Source organism: Podarcis bocagei (assembly GCF_964188305.1).
Source record: "Podarcis bocagei genome assembly, chromosome: 2".
Classification (NCBI taxonomy): Eukaryota; Metazoa; Chordata; class Lepidosauria; order Squamata; family Lacertidae; genus Podarcis; species Podarcis bocagei.
This window is the reverse complement of record NC_138126.1, coordinates 115,035,691-115,052,844: the sequence shown is the minus strand read 5'-3', so window position 1 is coordinate 115,052,844 and position 17,154 is coordinate 115,035,691. Positions and strand designations below refer to the sequence as shown.

The 17,154-nt window shown below is 42.4% G+C and overlaps 1 long non-coding RNA gene across 1 annotated transcript in view; it reads right to left on the bottom strand.

Moving 5' to 3' along the window:
- Positions 1-694: 694 nt before the first annotated feature.
- LOC308580249 overlaps positions 695-17,154 on the bottom strand; it is a 214,555-nt gene continuing 198,095 nt past the window's right edge. Inside the window, exon 3 of the long non-coding RNA XR_014004749.1 lies at positions 695-735. This is a non-coding gene — a long non-coding RNA (uncharacterized lncRNA). The remainder of the gene's footprint in view (positions 736-17,154) is intronic.

Below are 17,154 nucleotides of genomic sequence, written 5' to 3'. Positions count from 1 at the left end.
ACAACACATATCATCAGCATAAAAACAACATTTTGAAAGGGTACAGGATGTCAAACAGATCAACTAAAGGCCTGGTTAAAATGGAACGTTTTTTGCCTGGTGCCTAAAGGTGTATAATGAAGGCAGCAGGCGAACTTCCCAGGGGAGAGCATTCCACAGATGGGGAGCCACTGCAGAGAAGGCCCCGTTCTCATGTTGCCACCCTCTGGATCTCTCGATAAATCGCCCTCGCAGGAAGATGGCGCCCAAAGGTTCTACTTCCTCCTTGCTGCAGTTCCTATTTTGCCAGGGAGAGAGGAACAAGTCACAAACATCACTTTCAGGAGCTGAACCAGTATATGTTAAGCAAAGTTGGCCAAAACTCAGTAGCAATTAAAGGATCTCAGCAAGCAGATCCTCCAAGTGTCCCTATTTTCAAGGGACAGTCCTGGGTTTACAGAAGCCATCCCAGTTTCTGATTTATCCTGGAATGTCCTTAGGACATCCCTATTTTTCTTCAGAGAACTGTTGGAGGGTAGAAGAGAAGAGTTTGGATTTGATATCCCGCCTTTCACTCCCTTTAAGGAGTCTCAAAGCGGCTAACATTCTCCTTTCCCTTCCTCCCCCACAACAAACACTCTGTGAGGTGAGTGGGGCTGAGAGACTTCAAGAAGTGCGACTAGCCCAAGGTCACCCAGCAGCTGCATGTGGAGGAGCAGAGACGCGAACCCGGTTCCCCAGATTACGAGACTACCGCTCTTAACCACTACACCACACTGGCTCTCTGGTATGGAGTTATATGACCTCTGAGCCAAGGAGGCACATGAAGGAGGACCTCAGAAGATGATCTCAGGGTCTGGGTAGGTTCATATGGAAAGAGGCGGTCCTTGAGGTATTGCAGTCCTTAGCCGTTTAAGGCTTTATAGGTCTAAACGTACTGGGCTTCTCATCCTTCTTCCCTCTTTGCAACATTTTTTTCTATCTCCCCTGTCTCTCCACCCTTTATTATGCCTGGGACATAGCAGCTGGGTTCTTTTCCTTCCATCCATCAAGGCGATAAGTAGGAGTGCATCGTACTGCAGCTCCTTCTTCTTCCATAGGCAGAGCTTCCAGGCGGTGTTCAAATGTAGTCTCCTTGGGAACCATTGCCTGGTGGTGCAGATCCTTGCCTTCTTAAAGGGCTAGGCACCGGAAAAGCTCTAGCAGGCCCTGATGACCCATCACAGTGTGCCTTTGTGTGCTCAAATGATTATGCCAGCCTTTCAGGGAATGTATGCAATTGTGAGTGTATTGACTACCCAAGACTTCACATCTACAGTGAACCCTAATCTCCAGCCATGGAAAGCAAAATTTAATGAGGACACCAGCTTCCCCAAGTGTATTTTCATCCCTCCGTCTCTTTGGTTTCTTCAGAAGTCCTTGCAATCTCTCTTTGCAGCAATGTAATTCATTGACTACAACCTCGTAAGCACATATTTGCAATGTACTTACCAAAATGGCTTCAGAAGTAGATATTACAGTCTAACAGTGACTTGTAAAGTTGAGTCAACAAACTGGAGATTAAAGGGACTGAATGTTGTTTGGGGAGATAAATGCTGCTAACTACAGAACTATCTCCCAATGATCTCTAAATAATTAGAAAATGGAGACCACTGTTAACTAGAAGGGAGGCAGTCAAGGATAGCAGGTCTGATGCTTACAGTGCAATCCACAATGTTCTGCCTCCATATAATCTCCTCACCTGACTGGGCAGTTTCTCCTTCCTGTTTGTTCTCTTGCCTCTCTTCACTCTTGTGATTCAAGGACCCACCACCCACTTGAGGATAAGAAAGACACATAGACACAGTATATTAGGTTAATGGGCTAAAAAAAGGCCACAACTTTATTGATTATGGTACATCATGTGAGAGGTATTGGCTTAGGCATTGGATAAAACAACAGTGCATGTCTCCACCCCCTCAGGGAGGGGTGAGTCTATCAAGGGTTAACCACCAGTGGCAGGAGCCTGTTGATGCAAATACAACTGAAAGCTTCCCCTGATGTCACCGGGGGTCGTGCCATGCCCTAGCCACCAGCAATGGCGTCAGACAGGATCCATGACCGCCGGATTTCTTTACCGGAATACCCATAAAGTGGAGGGGTAGGCAATGGCCACACCCTGCCCTCCAATACACAAATATATTCCAATGCCTAACCGCCACCCAAGCCAAAAAAAGGCTCACCTCCTATACCCTCACAGCTGCAACCAATCCTTAAGGCTTCAGATGATGTCAGCCAGCCAAATATCATTGCCGAGATCCTTCATCACGAAACAAAGACCATTCGCTGAACCGGATGTCAGCATGCAGAAATGTGAGAGCAATCTGCATTCCTGAGCTCCATTGCTCAGACATCATTTGAAGCTGGACTTAAGCATGACAATGTAACTGCAAAGGTCCGTATAGTTAAAGCTATGGTTTTCCCAGTAGTGATGTATGGAAGTGAGAGCTGGACCATAAAGAAGGCTGATCGCCGAAGAATTGATTTTTTGAATTGTGGTGCTGGAGGAGACTCTTGAGAATCCCATGGACTGCAAGAAGATCAAACCTCTCCATTCTTAAGGAAATCAGCCCTGAGTGCTCACTGGGAGGACAGATCATGAAGCTGAGGCTCCACCATATGAGAAGAGAAGACTCCCTGGAAAAGACCCTGATGTTGGGAAAGATTGAGGGCACAAGGAGAAGGGGACAACAGAGGGCGAGATCGACAGTGTTCTCGAAGCTACCAGCATGAGTTTGACCAAACTGCAGGAGGCAGTGGAAGACAGGAGTGCCTGGCATGCTCTGGTCCATGGGGTCACAAAGAGTCGGACACGACTAAACGACTAAACAACAACAACAAATGTAACTGCATTATCATTTTGAACCCTCCTAAACAAAACTGCTGTATCTGATATTCTGCAACAGGAGCTCTGAGTGAGTAAATGTAATTTTTATCTTTTACAAGACGGTTTGTGTGATAATTGTTTTAAGGGGGAGAAAAGGGGGAGATACCAGGAGAATCCAGTCTGCCCTAAAGCATCCTGGATTATTTAAACTAAATGCCCAAATCTAGCCTATCTAAGTTTCCTTTTCAGCTGCAAAAGGATGCACTCTGCTGAACTCATGTGAGGGAGGAAGGATAATATTTAATAAATATATTCTGTTCTAGCATCTATACACATCCCTATAACCTCCCCCTTCTGCTATTATCTACCCCAGAGCCCCAGAGTCCTGCCCAGACAAAACATAAAAAGGTAAAGGACCCCCGGATGGTTAAGTCCAGTCAAAGGCAACTATGGGGTTGCAGCAGTCATCTTCTCATCTTGCTTTTAGGCCAAGGGAGCCAGAGTTTGTCCGCAGACAGCTTTCCAGGTCATGTGGCCAGCATGACTAAACCGCTTCTGGTGCAATGGAACACAGAAGCGAGAACACACGGAAATGCTGTTTACCTTTCTGCTGCAGTGGTACCTATTTATCTACTTGCACTGATGTGCTTTTGAACTGCTAGGTTGGCAGGAGCTGGAACAGAGCAATGGGGGCTCACCCCGTCATGGGGATTCGAACCGCCAACCTTCTGATCAGCAAGCCTGAGAGGCTCAGTGGTTTAGACCACAGCACCACCCGTGTCCCTTTTGCCCTGACAGCACCCCTGATAGCAGGTGGTATGAAGTCTCTCTGGTTGAGTTTTAAATATAGGAAAGCTGGCTTTGTACCTCACCCTGCTCAGGCTCCAGCAAGTGATCTGAGGGTCCCTTGGATGGAGAACACATATTGCAGGTTTGGATGCAACTGCTTTGCTTTGCCTTGTCTTGAAAAGTCAGCTGGTTTTAGCCCTCTTTCTCCTTCTCCTTCTCCTTCTTCTTCTAGCAGGAATTACTCCTTAGCAACTCATTTTCTCATTTATTCCTGCATTGCATGACCCTTGGGGTCCCTTCCAAATCCACAATTTTTTGACTCTGAGCAGAGACCTTTTGTTCTGTGAGGCATCAGACTTGCAACTGCATACTTCCATTCTGCAATAGTACCATGTCAAGAGGGATGTGCCATATGTTTATTTGTTAAATAGTTCTAGTCTAACTATTAATTCTTACTCTTCTTTGGTGATCACTCATAGCCAAGTAAGATTGTCTTCCATGAACACGGTTTTAACAGTGAGTCCATAAGTGACTGTGGAGGCCAATTAAATTTGTAATAGAGTAGTTGCTTTGGAAGACCATAGTCAGGCATCCTCACAACATGAGCAGTCCAACGAAGTTGATGTTGAAGAATCATCGCTTCCAAACTGGTGATCTTTGCTTCTTCCAGTACACTGGCATTAGTTTGCCTGTCTTCCCAAGTGATGTGTAAATTTTTTTGGAGACACCGTTAATGGAATCTTTCAAGGAGTTGGAGATGGCGTTTATAAGTGGTCCATGTTTCACAAGCATACAGTAAGGTTGGTAGTACAATAGCTTTGTAAACAAGCATTTTGGTTTCCCTGTGAATGTCCTCAAACTCTCTGCACTTCAATCGGGAGAAAGCTGCACTCACAGAGCTCAGGCGATGCTGGACTTTGGCTTCAATGTTGGTCATATCTCTACCAACCAATCACTCATGTCCAATCCACTCACATTCAATAGCACTACAGCTCAAAATCCTCCCTACTACACACTCATTTCCTTCTGAAAAAAGATTGCTGAAGACACTACAAGACTCTCCAATCCATCCCAGCACTAATGGGTTAATGTCTCACACCCACTGAAGCACTGAATATACTGGGGAAGCTATAACACTGGGGAAGGTTGGATGTTCTTTGAGAACAGTCCACACATTAAATGGTAAAAAGGCTGCCCCTTCTCACCACCCAAATGTCCCTGTGTGTTGGTGTCTTGAGTTCATACACCCCATTGCACATGTATCTCAACCCCTCAACCCTGGATCTTTAAACAGTGAGAAGGCAGTCATTGTTTCCTTATTCTACTGCTGTGTTTCCTTGCTTTATTTGAAGACTAGCTTACACAGCAGCTGAAATTTAAGACTTTGGGGCTGTATGCACCTAGTCACATCTTCAGAGGCAGGTGTGTGAGTTAATGGTTATTCCCTCAGCATTGAGTAGAAAAAGAGAGTGCTTTTACAAGGAGCAGAATTATATAATATTTGGCAGTCGTGCTCAAGTCTTTGTAGTTATGGCACGAAGAGGAAAACTAGCAAAAAAGCTCTAGTATATTAATGAAACGCCCTGTAAACATAACCCTTCTGCCATCTTAAGTCTGTGGGTTTGTTTTTAACATTCAGTGGAAGTGGTAGCAGGAAGCCAGGTAGTCAGCTAATGTTTCTTCAGGAGAGTAATGTAATGTATATTGTGATGGTCACACTAAAAACACATTTACTGCAAACTGCAATAGTCTCTAGTGGCCATTGGCTGCACACAGCTATATAAATGAGTCAATGATGAGCCAAAGGCAAAGGATCTATAATAAATAAAGACAAATCACACTTGGAAAAAGAGATGCTCTAAGGCAAACTTTTCTTCATAAATGGAGGGGCACAGAAAAGGGCAAACATGTGGATTTCAGAGCAGAAACAAATATTCATAAGCATTTGAAATTTGTAGCTTTTCCGTGTGGATTTTGAATGTGAAATTTTCAGCTTTAGTTTTTACACACCCACCCCAAATGTGGGTGTTTTACATCGCAATACTCTTCATAACTACTCAGAAGTACATCCCATCGAGTTGAATGGGACTAACTCCAACACAAGGGTGTCTAGGATTGCAGCTTTTGCCAGCACCCATTGGCAGCTTCCATTTTGGCAGGCATCAGAGACAAGACGTTGCAAGCTGCCAGCAATTATAAACACTAAGCATCGTTGCATGGTATGTATCAAATACTCTCAGGGCCAAACAAGATGTGCTGCCAGCAGATCTGTGTGTCAGAACTAGGTCTGCTGGTGCATCGCTATGAGCTGAATCCAATATTAGTTTTATTTAAATTAATAGACATCTATTAATTTCAATGTGAGAAATTCAATGTGGCGCCAAGGAGATCATTCCATCCAAGCCCTGTTATGCTAATGAAAGTCCTTGCACTGGCTTCTGCTAGTGTGATTCATGAGCTGAATCCATCTCAATGTGTCTACTCTGAACTTAGTCTGACATAGCCCTATGGAGGAGGGGGTTATTAGTTTAGTTTATTCTTATTTTTATTACATATTTTGTCTTTTTATTTTTGTGCTGTGAACTGCTCTGAGATCTATGGATGAAGGGTGGTATACAAAAATTAATAATGGTGGTGGTGGTGATGTAGGGATGCTTTTGTAGACCATTAGATATGGTGAAGAAGAAGGGGACCCTAAACATTGTTTCTGCATTCATTTTCTTCCTCCCCTCCCCACCTTAATATCTTCTCCCAGTAAGGTTCCATGACAAGAAGAAAATCCACCATGAAAAAGGGTGGTGGTGGTGGTTCTTGTTTATAAAAAAGGAAATGCATGGGCAATGAAATGGTTCTTGGGCACCATCACCTTTCTCCCTACTCAGTGTACTCTAAATTGATTCCCCTCCTGACCCGCTGATTTATAATGATTGGCATCTGTCAAATTTCAATCTCTTGGCATCATCTCTCATTTGCACTTCAGTTACTGTCAGCCTGGATCACTGCAAATATATTCAGAGACAAGTGAGGGGGTGAGCTCCCGTTGCTCGGTCCCTGCTCCTGCCAACCTAGCAGTTTGAAAGCACGTCAAAATGCAAGTAGATAAATACGTACCACTCCGGCAGGAAGGTAAATGGCGTTTCCGTGCGCTGCTCTGGTTCACCAGAAGCGGCTTAGTCATGCTGGCCACGTGACCCTGAAGAAGTACGCTGGCTCCCTCGGCCAATAAAGCGAGATGAGTGCTGCAACCCGAGTCGACCACGACTGGACCTAATGGTCAGGGGTACCTTTATCTTTACAGGGATAACCAATGCAGTGGTTCCAGATGTTGCAGGACTCTGACTCACTTTAGATCCAGCAAGTAGGGCCAGTGTAATTCAACAACATCTGGAGGGAACCCCCCTACCTGCCCCAGCTGTAAAACAAGGGCAAATCTGTCCTTGTTGAGAGAGAGAGAGATATTCTGAATAGAAATATTAAGAACAAAAGTTTATATATAAATTTTTGTTCTGAATATTTGTATTGTAAAAACTCTTACAATAGCCAACATATTAAAAAGCGGGGGGGGGAGGTGCAATTTTTTTTTAAAAAAATGCAACAATCAAAACACAACTTTCAAATGTAAAAACTGCAGAAGCATCATAGAATCCATTCCCAGCAGAATGATAGTAATGTTCAAGGGGAGGCGGGTGGCACTGTGGTCTAAACCACTGAGTCTCTTGGGCTTGCTGATCGGAAGGTCGGCGGTTCGAATCCCCTAGATGGAGTGAGCACCTGTTGCTCTGTCCCAGCTCCTGCCAACCTAGCAGTTTGAAAGCACACCTATGCAAGTAGATAAATAGGTACCACGGCAGCGGAAAGGTAAGCAAGGTTTCTGTGTGCTCTGGCTTCTGTCACAGTGTCCCATTGTGCCAGACGAGGTTTAGTCCTGCTGGCCACATGACCTGGAAAGCTGTCTGTGGACAAATGCCGGCTCCCTCAGCCTGAAAGCGAAATGAGTGTTGCAACCCCATAGTCGCCTTTGACTGCACTAAACCGTCCAGGGGTCCTTTACCTTTTTACTTTTTACCTTTAGTAATGTTCTTATTCACAGAATTGGATAAGATGACAGGAAGGATTCGAAACCTGCGGGACCAGAGATTCACAGAAGATTGGAAGAAATATACAAACTATTTGAAGAGCAACTGTAATCAACAAATTACGCTAGTAGGACTCCAAGAAGTTTCGTAAGGAGGAATATATGAAATATTGCAAAGAAGATAAAGAAGAGAGATATTAGTTATGATATTTAAATGTAATAGTGAAATTAAGAAATGTAAATTAAGTAGACAAGATTGGAAAAAATTCAGATGTGATTGAAGGAAGTAAAAAAAACTGTATAAGATATAAAAGCATGTTTTATAATTGTTGAAAATGATATGTTAAAAAACTAATAAATATATATATATATAGTAATGTAATGTTCTTATTCGATGATGATGATATGTTTATACCCCACCCAACTGACTGGGTTATCCCAGCCACTCTGGGAGGCTTCCAACATATATAAAAACATAACAAAACATTAAACATTAATACAGGGCTGCCTGTGTTGTAGTTGTTGAATAGGACGTCCCTATTTTTATCGGAGAAATGTTGGAGGGTGGTGGCTCAGAGTCACTGATAGCCTCATCACTGATTTATCTACTCCTCTTTTAAAGACACCCAAGTTGGTGGCTTTCAGTACCGTCTGTGGGAAGAAATTCCATAGTTCAACTATGCACTGCTGCATCAAGAAATACTGTTAATAAAGCTAGTATATATGTCTTGCATTTGGTGAGGTGTGGAAATGGATTTTGCTTCTCTGTCTGCTTGTTTTTGTTGGTGTTTTTTTTAAAAAAAATTATTTTTCCCTCCCCCCCACAGAACCCCCACCCCATCCCCCGACTTTCCTCAGTTCCAGTCTTTGGTTTCTCCAATAATGCTGTTTTCTGCATGTTACAAAGTTGTATAGATCCTCAAACTGTTTAGCTGTTTCGCTGATTATGGATTTTGCTTCTCTGGATATTCTTAAATACTACCTGGTTTCAGGATAACATTAAATACCAAGGCCAGAAGTTTCAGGAATGCATTCTAGGAACAAAATTAAGGGATATAATTAATTGGGGGAAAGTATAAATCTTATTAGGGATGCAGGTGGCGTTGTGGGTTAAACCACAGAGCCTAGGGCTTGCCGATCAGAAGGTTGGCGGTTCGAATCCCTGCAACAGGGTGAGCTCCCATTGCTCGGTCCCTGCTCCTGCCAACCTAGCAGTTTGAAAGCACATCAAAGTACAAGTAGATAAATAAGTACCACTCCAGTGGGAAGGCAAACGGCGTTTCTGTGCGCTGCTCTGGTTCTCCAGAAGTGGCTTAGTCATGCTGGCCACATGACCCGGAAGCTGTACGCCGGCTCCCTTGGCCAATAAAACGAGATGAGCGCCGTAACCTCAGAGTCGGCCACGACTGGACCTAATGGTCAGGGGTCCCTTTACCTTTACTTTATAAATCTTATTTATGCAGTGCCGATGTTAAATGCCATCACAGATTTTGAATCTTTTGGCTTCCCTTTATGCTTCAGTGCTATAACATCTTCTAAAACCAAATCTCTGTAGACATGGAGTCCGGGGAACATCTTTACCATATATTTAATTTCCACCCAAGAAACTTTTTTTTTTTTTGCATGGTTTTATTCTTAACATCATACAGCTAAGCCCCACATATTGGATTAAAGCTTAACCAATAAGAACAGGGAAGTTTGATGCTGTGAACCTAAAATGAAAACATCATCTGCATGAGATGTAATTTGGGGGGAAATGCATAAAAAAGACAAATTAAATATCAAGGATGGAACAGATTTAACACAGCATGGGAGGTAAAAAGCCATCTGCAGTACAAACAAGAAGAAGAATTGCAGTGATGTAATAGACTGGTAAGATAACATTGACTCCCCGCCCCCCCACACACACACAATCCATGCTACTCAATTTAGCAAAATGGGTGCATTATATTAGCATGTGCTGCTTATTACTTGGAATAATAATGATCTGAGCAGCTCCAGCTGCTGCAGTCAGTGCTTCAGTTTGTACATTGAGCATGCCAGATCTGTTTTCTGGACCAGAAAATACCTGGTGTGTTCAATGGGAATGCCTGGTTCTCTGAGCTTCTGGAGTCTTCCATTTTTCCCTCTCAGAAATGGATGCCTATATCAATATAAGTTTCTAACTTTTCCAGTTTTAAGTTGAGCTTGCCATATTTTGACATCAGTTTGTGATTTTTTTAAAGTCCTTATGACAATTTGCTAGCACATTTCTCCTGATAAACACTTTGTACACAGTTTTCCTAATATACTCACTTTTGCAAGCAATTTCCCTTAATGTAATAATAATAATAATAATAATAATAATAATAATAATAATAATAATAGTAATAGTAATAATAAATTTTTATTTATATCCTGCCCTTCCCAGCCAAAGCTGGGCTCAGAGTGGCTAACAACAGTAAAATAATACAACATTCTAAAATCAGTTCATTATAAAATCAGTTCAAATCAAATTAATGGCAACCAATGGGCTAGAGTTCTGTGAGGATTGCCAAAGGAGGGGGCCAGGCTGTGCCCTGGCCAAAGGCCTGGTGGAACAGCTCTGTCTTGCAGGCCCTGCGGAAAGATGTCAAGTCCCGCAGGGCCCTAGTCTCTTGTGACAGAGTGTTCCACCAGATTGGAGCCACAGCCGAAAAAGCCCTGGCTCTGGTTGAGGCCAGCCTAACCTCCCTAACCTCCTTCAGATATACTGGGCTGAGGCTGTTTAGGGCTTTAAAGGTCAGCACCAACACTTTGAATTGTGCTCTGAAACAAATGCATTTGTTATAATAATATAATGTTGTTTTATAATAATATAATAATAATAATTTATTATTTATACCCTGCCCATCTGGCTGGGTTTCCCCAGCCACTCTGGGTGGCTTCCAACAAAATATTAAAATACAGTAGTCTATTAAACATTTAAAGCATTAAAAGTTTTCACTCCTATGTGTATTTCATGTACGCTCTCCACTAACAAATATATTTTTGCTACACATTTTTTGGTTGGAGAACTACATCGCAACATTTGGAGAAGTACGAATTGTCAAGGAAGTGCAGATTACAAATTTTCACATTAAAATGTGAAACACAATTTTCCCACAATTTCTATTCTCTCTCTCACGTCTGGTATGTGAAAAGTCACTGGGAGCAGAACTAAAAATAGTTATGATGTGAGGTTAGGAGAGCATTTCTTCTGATTCCGGACTACAACTCCCATCATCCCCAACCATTGTCCATGTTTGCTTGGTCTGAAAGGAGCTGAAATTCAACATCTGGAGGGCAAGAGGTTGGAGAAAGTTGGTCTAAATTACCATTTCCTGGACAACAGCCCGGATTGGAATGATTCAACAACTTGGGAGTCACTGCATCATTAAACTTCAGACGATAGACTTGGACAACAGCCCAGATTGTAAGACTGGAATGGAGTCAGGGAAAGCTGCGCTGGTAAACAGACAGTTGAAAAAATATACATACACAAATAAAGCTGTATTCGATGGAGGAAAGGATATATGATTTCTGACATGATTGAGAATCGCAGAGCCAGGGATGGAGAACTTTAAAGTTTTAAGATCGGGATGTGGAAAATATGAAAAAAAACCAGAGGAGGCAGGACTGAGGATTTGGAGATATGCTTCAGAGGTCCAGACTATGGGAAACCCAGAAAAATGAATAACTACAATTTGGATTACAATTTGGTCTTTTTATTATTGTTTTTTGTTTTTATTTTGTTTTTTTAATAATTTTTATTAACAGGCCAATCACATCACATTATCATATCACATTAGTTCCAAATTATACATCCAAATTTTAAATTTTGTTGGGGGTGCCCATACATCAAGCTCGGCTCGAGTCCAAAACAGCATCACTTATCTTACTGCTTTCATTAGACAGTTCTGTCCAGTTTGATCCGGATAGTCCTTTATTACTTCCTTTCTCTTCTTGTTGTTATCATAAATTCCTTTCTTTGCGATCTCTGATGATTTTCACAAGCAGGTTGAAAGCTGGCATTTTAGGTGGGTTTTTGTACTCTTCCAAAAATCATATCGATCAAGGACAGCCTCTGTACAACATATTGGTGTTTTTTTTGTTTGTTTTTAAATGGATTATGATGTGGACGTGTTGATTGGCTGTTTTTATTGGAAAATCAATAAAAACAATTTTAAAAAATAAATAAATTACCATTTCATGTTGTTTGCCTGATTCATATGGGAAGCACCCTCTCCTCTTTCCTAGGGCACAGTACTGTCACATTGCCCTGCTCCTAGACCACTGGGACCACTAATGGACAGCCAATGGATCTTCTGTGTTGGAGACACAGAATACCTAAACTAGTTTGCTCGATTTCAAGAATCTAGATTTTTATTTTTATTTTACTCATGAAGGTTCACATGCAGTTGCACAACATCATAGTTTTTGTAGTAGTCAAATATGTGCTGTTTATGAGTTGATGCTGCTGAAGCTTTACAAGAACCATGATGCAACGCAAGCACTAGTGGTACCTCGGGTTAAGTACTTAATTCATTCCGGAGGTCCGTTCTTAACCTGAAACTGTTCTTAACCTGAAGCACCACTTTAGCTAATGGGGCCTCCTGCTTCTGCCGCGCCGCCACAGCATGATTTCTGTTCTCATCCTGAAGCAAAGTTCTTAACCTGAAACACTATTTCTGGGTTAGCGGAGTCTGTAACCTGAAGCGTATGTAACCTGAAGCGTATGTAACCTGAGGTACCACTGTACGACCAAAGAATGTCATGTCACACAGGTCTATTTTGCTTGGTTCTCTTGCTGCAAAAATTGATCGTGTGCAATTTGACGAGAAGGGCTTGGTGCTATATTCACTAAGCTACACCAAACTGCAGTCATTAATGGGCACAGATTCTCACACAGCCTACTGCAAAAACACATCATAGAAAGAGCAGGGCTGGCTAGTGAAAATAATTGTTTCTCTGAGCTGTCACCATGTCTCCAGAGCCTGCAAGACTTGGCAGAATTAAATATAATGAACTGAGACCTCAGCACAATTATTTATTTTCAGATTGGTGAAGTGCCATTTTCTTCCCCGTTCAGAAAATTAACCTCTGCAAAAGCCAACTTGCTCTACACAAAATTAATAAAGCAGAGCATGCCGGCAATAACTTACACATGTTTATTTATAGGATATGTCTCCAGTGAGGAGGGTTAAGATGAAAAATTGACTCAAAGGACTTCATTCTGAGGGGATTTGCGCCAAGTCTTGCCTTCCGTTCACATTGTTTAGACTCGGTGTTGCTATACTGTGTGTCTCCCTTTAGCATTAGAAATTCTCTTTCCACAAGTATTAGCATAATCTTTCCGAAAGGTGATGCCTTGACCAAGCAATAGACAGAAAGTGAGGAGGAATTAAAGAACCTTTTAATGAGGGTGAAAGGGAAGAGTGCAAAATATGGTTTGAAGCTCAACATCAAAAAAAGGAAGATCATGGCCACTGGTCCCATCACCTCCTGGCAAATAGAAGGGGAAGAAATGGAGGCAGTGAGAGATTTTACTTTCTTGGGCTCCATGATCACTGCAGATGGTGACAGCAGCCACGAAATTAAAAGACGCCTGCTTCTTGGGAGAAAAGCAATGACAAACCTAGACAGCATCTTAAAAAGTAGAGACATCACCTTGCTGACAAAGGTCCATATAGTAAAAGCTATGGTTTTCCCAGTAGTGATGTATGGAAGTGAGAGCTGGACCATAAAGAAGGCTGATCGCCGAAGAATTGATGCTTTTGAATTATGGTGCTGGAGGAGACTCTAGAGAGTCCCATGGACTGCAAGAAGATCAAACCTCTCCATTCTTAAGGAAATCAGCCCTGAGTGCTCACTGGAAGGACAGATCCTGAAGCTGAGGCTCCAATACTTTGGCTACCTCATGAGAAGAGAAGACTCCCTGGAAAAGTCCCTGATGTTGGGAAAGATGGAGGGCACAAAGAGAAAAGGACAACAGAGGACGAGATGGTTGGATAGTGTTCTCTAAGCTACCAGCATGAGTTTGACCAAACTGCAGGAGGCAGTGGAAGACAGGAGTGCCTGGCGTGCTCTGGTCCAGGGGGTCACGAAGAGTCGGACACGACTAAATGACTAAACAACAACAACAAAGCCAGGCCACTAGGACATTTAGCTCAGCATTGCTTGCACTGACTGGCAGCAGCACAAGATAATTTTAGGCAGGGTGCTAAACCTGTGTTACCAGGCGTGGGGTGTGTGCAAAATAACTGGGCCCCTAGGAGCTGGCATCCCTGGTGCAGATGTGCCAGGTTTTAGTGCATTTTGGTTAATTATTTGCTAGTTGTCGTATATAAAAATCTTGATAGTTTCCTTGTTCCAGGCAGTACCTTTGAGTTTTCACCTAAGGTGCAGAAATAAAGAAGGGTGTCTATTTTGGTCTGCCTTCCTTGGCTGCAGTTTTATTCAAGAAACTCACTACTTGGGAACAAATTGGGTGGGTGGAACTAGCCACTCCCTTGACACAATGCTGCCTGGGCAGGAGTGAAATGGACTTTCTGCTGGAGCAATGGCATCTCACCATCATCTCTTCTGAACCTGCTCCCTGAAGCCCTTTGTGCACCTTCAAAATCTGCTCCAGGGTGGTATAGATGGTATTTGACACCTGTAAAATTAGCAAAGATTGACCACAACAGTGATAACTTATGCTGGAAATGTAAAGAAAAGGAGGGTACTTTTTATCATATGTGGTGGACCTGCCATGAGGTGAAAGACTTCTGGGAGAAGATTTATAATGAATTGAAAAAAATGTTAAAATGTACATTTATCAAGAAACCAGAGGCCTTTCTTCTTGGAATAACAGGTTTGGAATTGCCCAAGAAAGATGTTAAATTGTTTTTGTATGCCACAACTGCAGCAAGAATTTTATTAGCTAAGAATTGGAAAACACAAGAAGTCCCAGTAGTGGAGGAATGGCAAATGAAGATGATGGACTTTTTGGAGCTAGCTGACCTGACTGGAACAGTCCGCGACCAGAAGGAGGAGGAGTACCAGGAGGAATGGATGAAATTTAAAGAATATTTAGTTAAATATGTTAAAATAATATAATTGGAAAAGCTTGCAAATATCAGATAGGCTTAGGATTTAATTATGTAATTTTAGGAACTAATATGTTTAACGCTAAAATAGAAAGAAAGAAAGATGTTAAGTGATTAAGTTAATTTTATGAGAAAAATGGTGTTGGAAAACTGTTAAAATGATGTACACTGAAATTCAATTGGGGGATTTGAGGAAGTCACTTAACGCGGGAGGCGCTGTGGGTTAAACCACAGAGCCTAGGACTTGCCGATCAGAAGGTCGGTGGTTCGAATCCCCGCGACGGGGTGAGCTCCCATTGCTCAGTCCCTGCTCCTGCCAACCTAGCAGTTCAAAAGCACGTCAAAGTGAAAATAGACAAATAGGTACCACTCCGGCGGGAGGGTAAACGGCGTTTCTGTGCGCTGCTCTGGTTCGCCAGAAGCGGCTTAGTTATGCTGGCCACATGACCCAGAAGCTGCACGCCGGCTCCCTCGGCCAGTGAGATGAGCGCTGCAACCCCAGAGTCGGTCACGACTGGACCTAATGGTCAGGGGTCCCTTTACCTTTACCTTAAGATTGGTTTAAATAAGGTTTAGATTTATGTTTTTCTGTTTGTTTAATTTTTTTTTTTTTTGGAAAATCAATAACAACAACAACAACAACAAAATCTGCTCCAGGGTGTTGGATTCTACCCAGAACTTCCAGAACATATTATCTCCTACAGTTTCGTCAGCCACAATGGGAATTGCTGCCCTCATTAGGGATTCTCCAGCATGCCTGGTACATTCTCCAGGGAGATTGCATAATAGACATTCCCTGGACCTTGGGAATCAGCTCACCCAGTTCACTTCCTGATGTTTTCAATGCCAACAACTCATGCACTAATTAAATCTTCCCAAGGAAGACAATGGCTTATATTTCCCTTTGGCATGCTCTATTTACATGGAAGACTTCTGTATCTTCCAGGGAGGGGGGTGTGTGTGTGTGTGTGTGTGTGTGTGTGTGAGAGAGAGAGAGAGAGAGAGAGAGAGAGAGAGAGAGAGAGAGAGAGAGAGAGAGAGTCTGCCCCATTTCGGTTTTGAAATTTATCCTTTGAGAAGACTTAACCAGCAGCTAGTGTAATCGCTTCAGAAAGATGGACTCCGCTCAGTGAAAATCCTTCATTCTTTGACAGTTGCTGCAGGGACTCTGGGGAGTTTCGACAGCAGATGCAGAAACTAGTTCTGAATTAGGAGAGAGTGGGGGGCAGAAGATGAGCAAAAGATGTATTCTTTTCTCGTCTGTCAAATTCAGAATACCGTAGCTAGGTTCACTTCCCCACTTAAGGTGATTCTGTTTATGAACCTTGTTTACCACCAGGCTAAAAAAGGAGCACATTCTCCCTGAGCTAATGTAGTGCACACACACCATCCACATGAGCTTTCCTTTACATGTCCCCCACAGTTAGGGCAGAATAAAAGCAAGCAGGTTCAGCTGGTAAAGAATTAAGAATCGCTCAGAAGGCATCACAAAGAGAAAGCCTGGAAGAATTGCTGTCTCTGGTTATTGGGAATTGATTTGAAAACACATGCATGAACTAATTTGAAGCGATAGTACTATATTTTGTTTGTGGGCATGTTTGAAACATAATGGAAATGAAAAGGTAAATTGCAGAAGGTTTAACGTGGCATTTATTTTCCATGCGGCTATTTTAATTCCAAGGAGAACACTTTGAGCTCTTGCTAAATTAACGATTATGCTGTTTCTCTGGTAGCAAACCTGGGAGTGTTGTAACTTTTGATCATGTGAGAGGGATTAGGTTGCAAATCTCCATTTTGAAGTGAGTTGCCTTTGAGTCTTTGTCTCCCAAACTTCATGGAGTGTAGATGTAAAATGAAGCTCTCCAGAAGGAAGAGTAAACAGCCTGGAGGATGGAATGCAAGCTGTGGAGATTAATCTGTTTGGATAATTTCATATTTTGCAAGATGCTGAATTTACCCATTTGCTTTGAATTTCCTTTGCATTGAAATGAATGGGGTGTGACAACAGACTGACAATTTGCAAAATGAATTAAGTGACCTTTTGCTACAGCAGACAGTGGGGTGAGTAGCAAAGATTTTGGCAGGGGATGAACTGCAGCAGGGCAGAAACAGAGTTGTGTGTGGATCAGAAAATGCTGCCCTCTTACACCCCTATCTAAGACCCAAACTGCAACAAAGAAGTCTATTTTAATTTTTTGTCATATGTTTATCTCACCCCACCCCATCTCTTTTTTCTTATAATCCCCCTCTCTTTTTTTCTTCTCTTTTCCATGGTTAAACAAAAACTTCTGAAGAAATAAAAGTAAAATAGCAATGGTGATAATTCTGTACTGTCAAAACATAACCCTGTTTACATG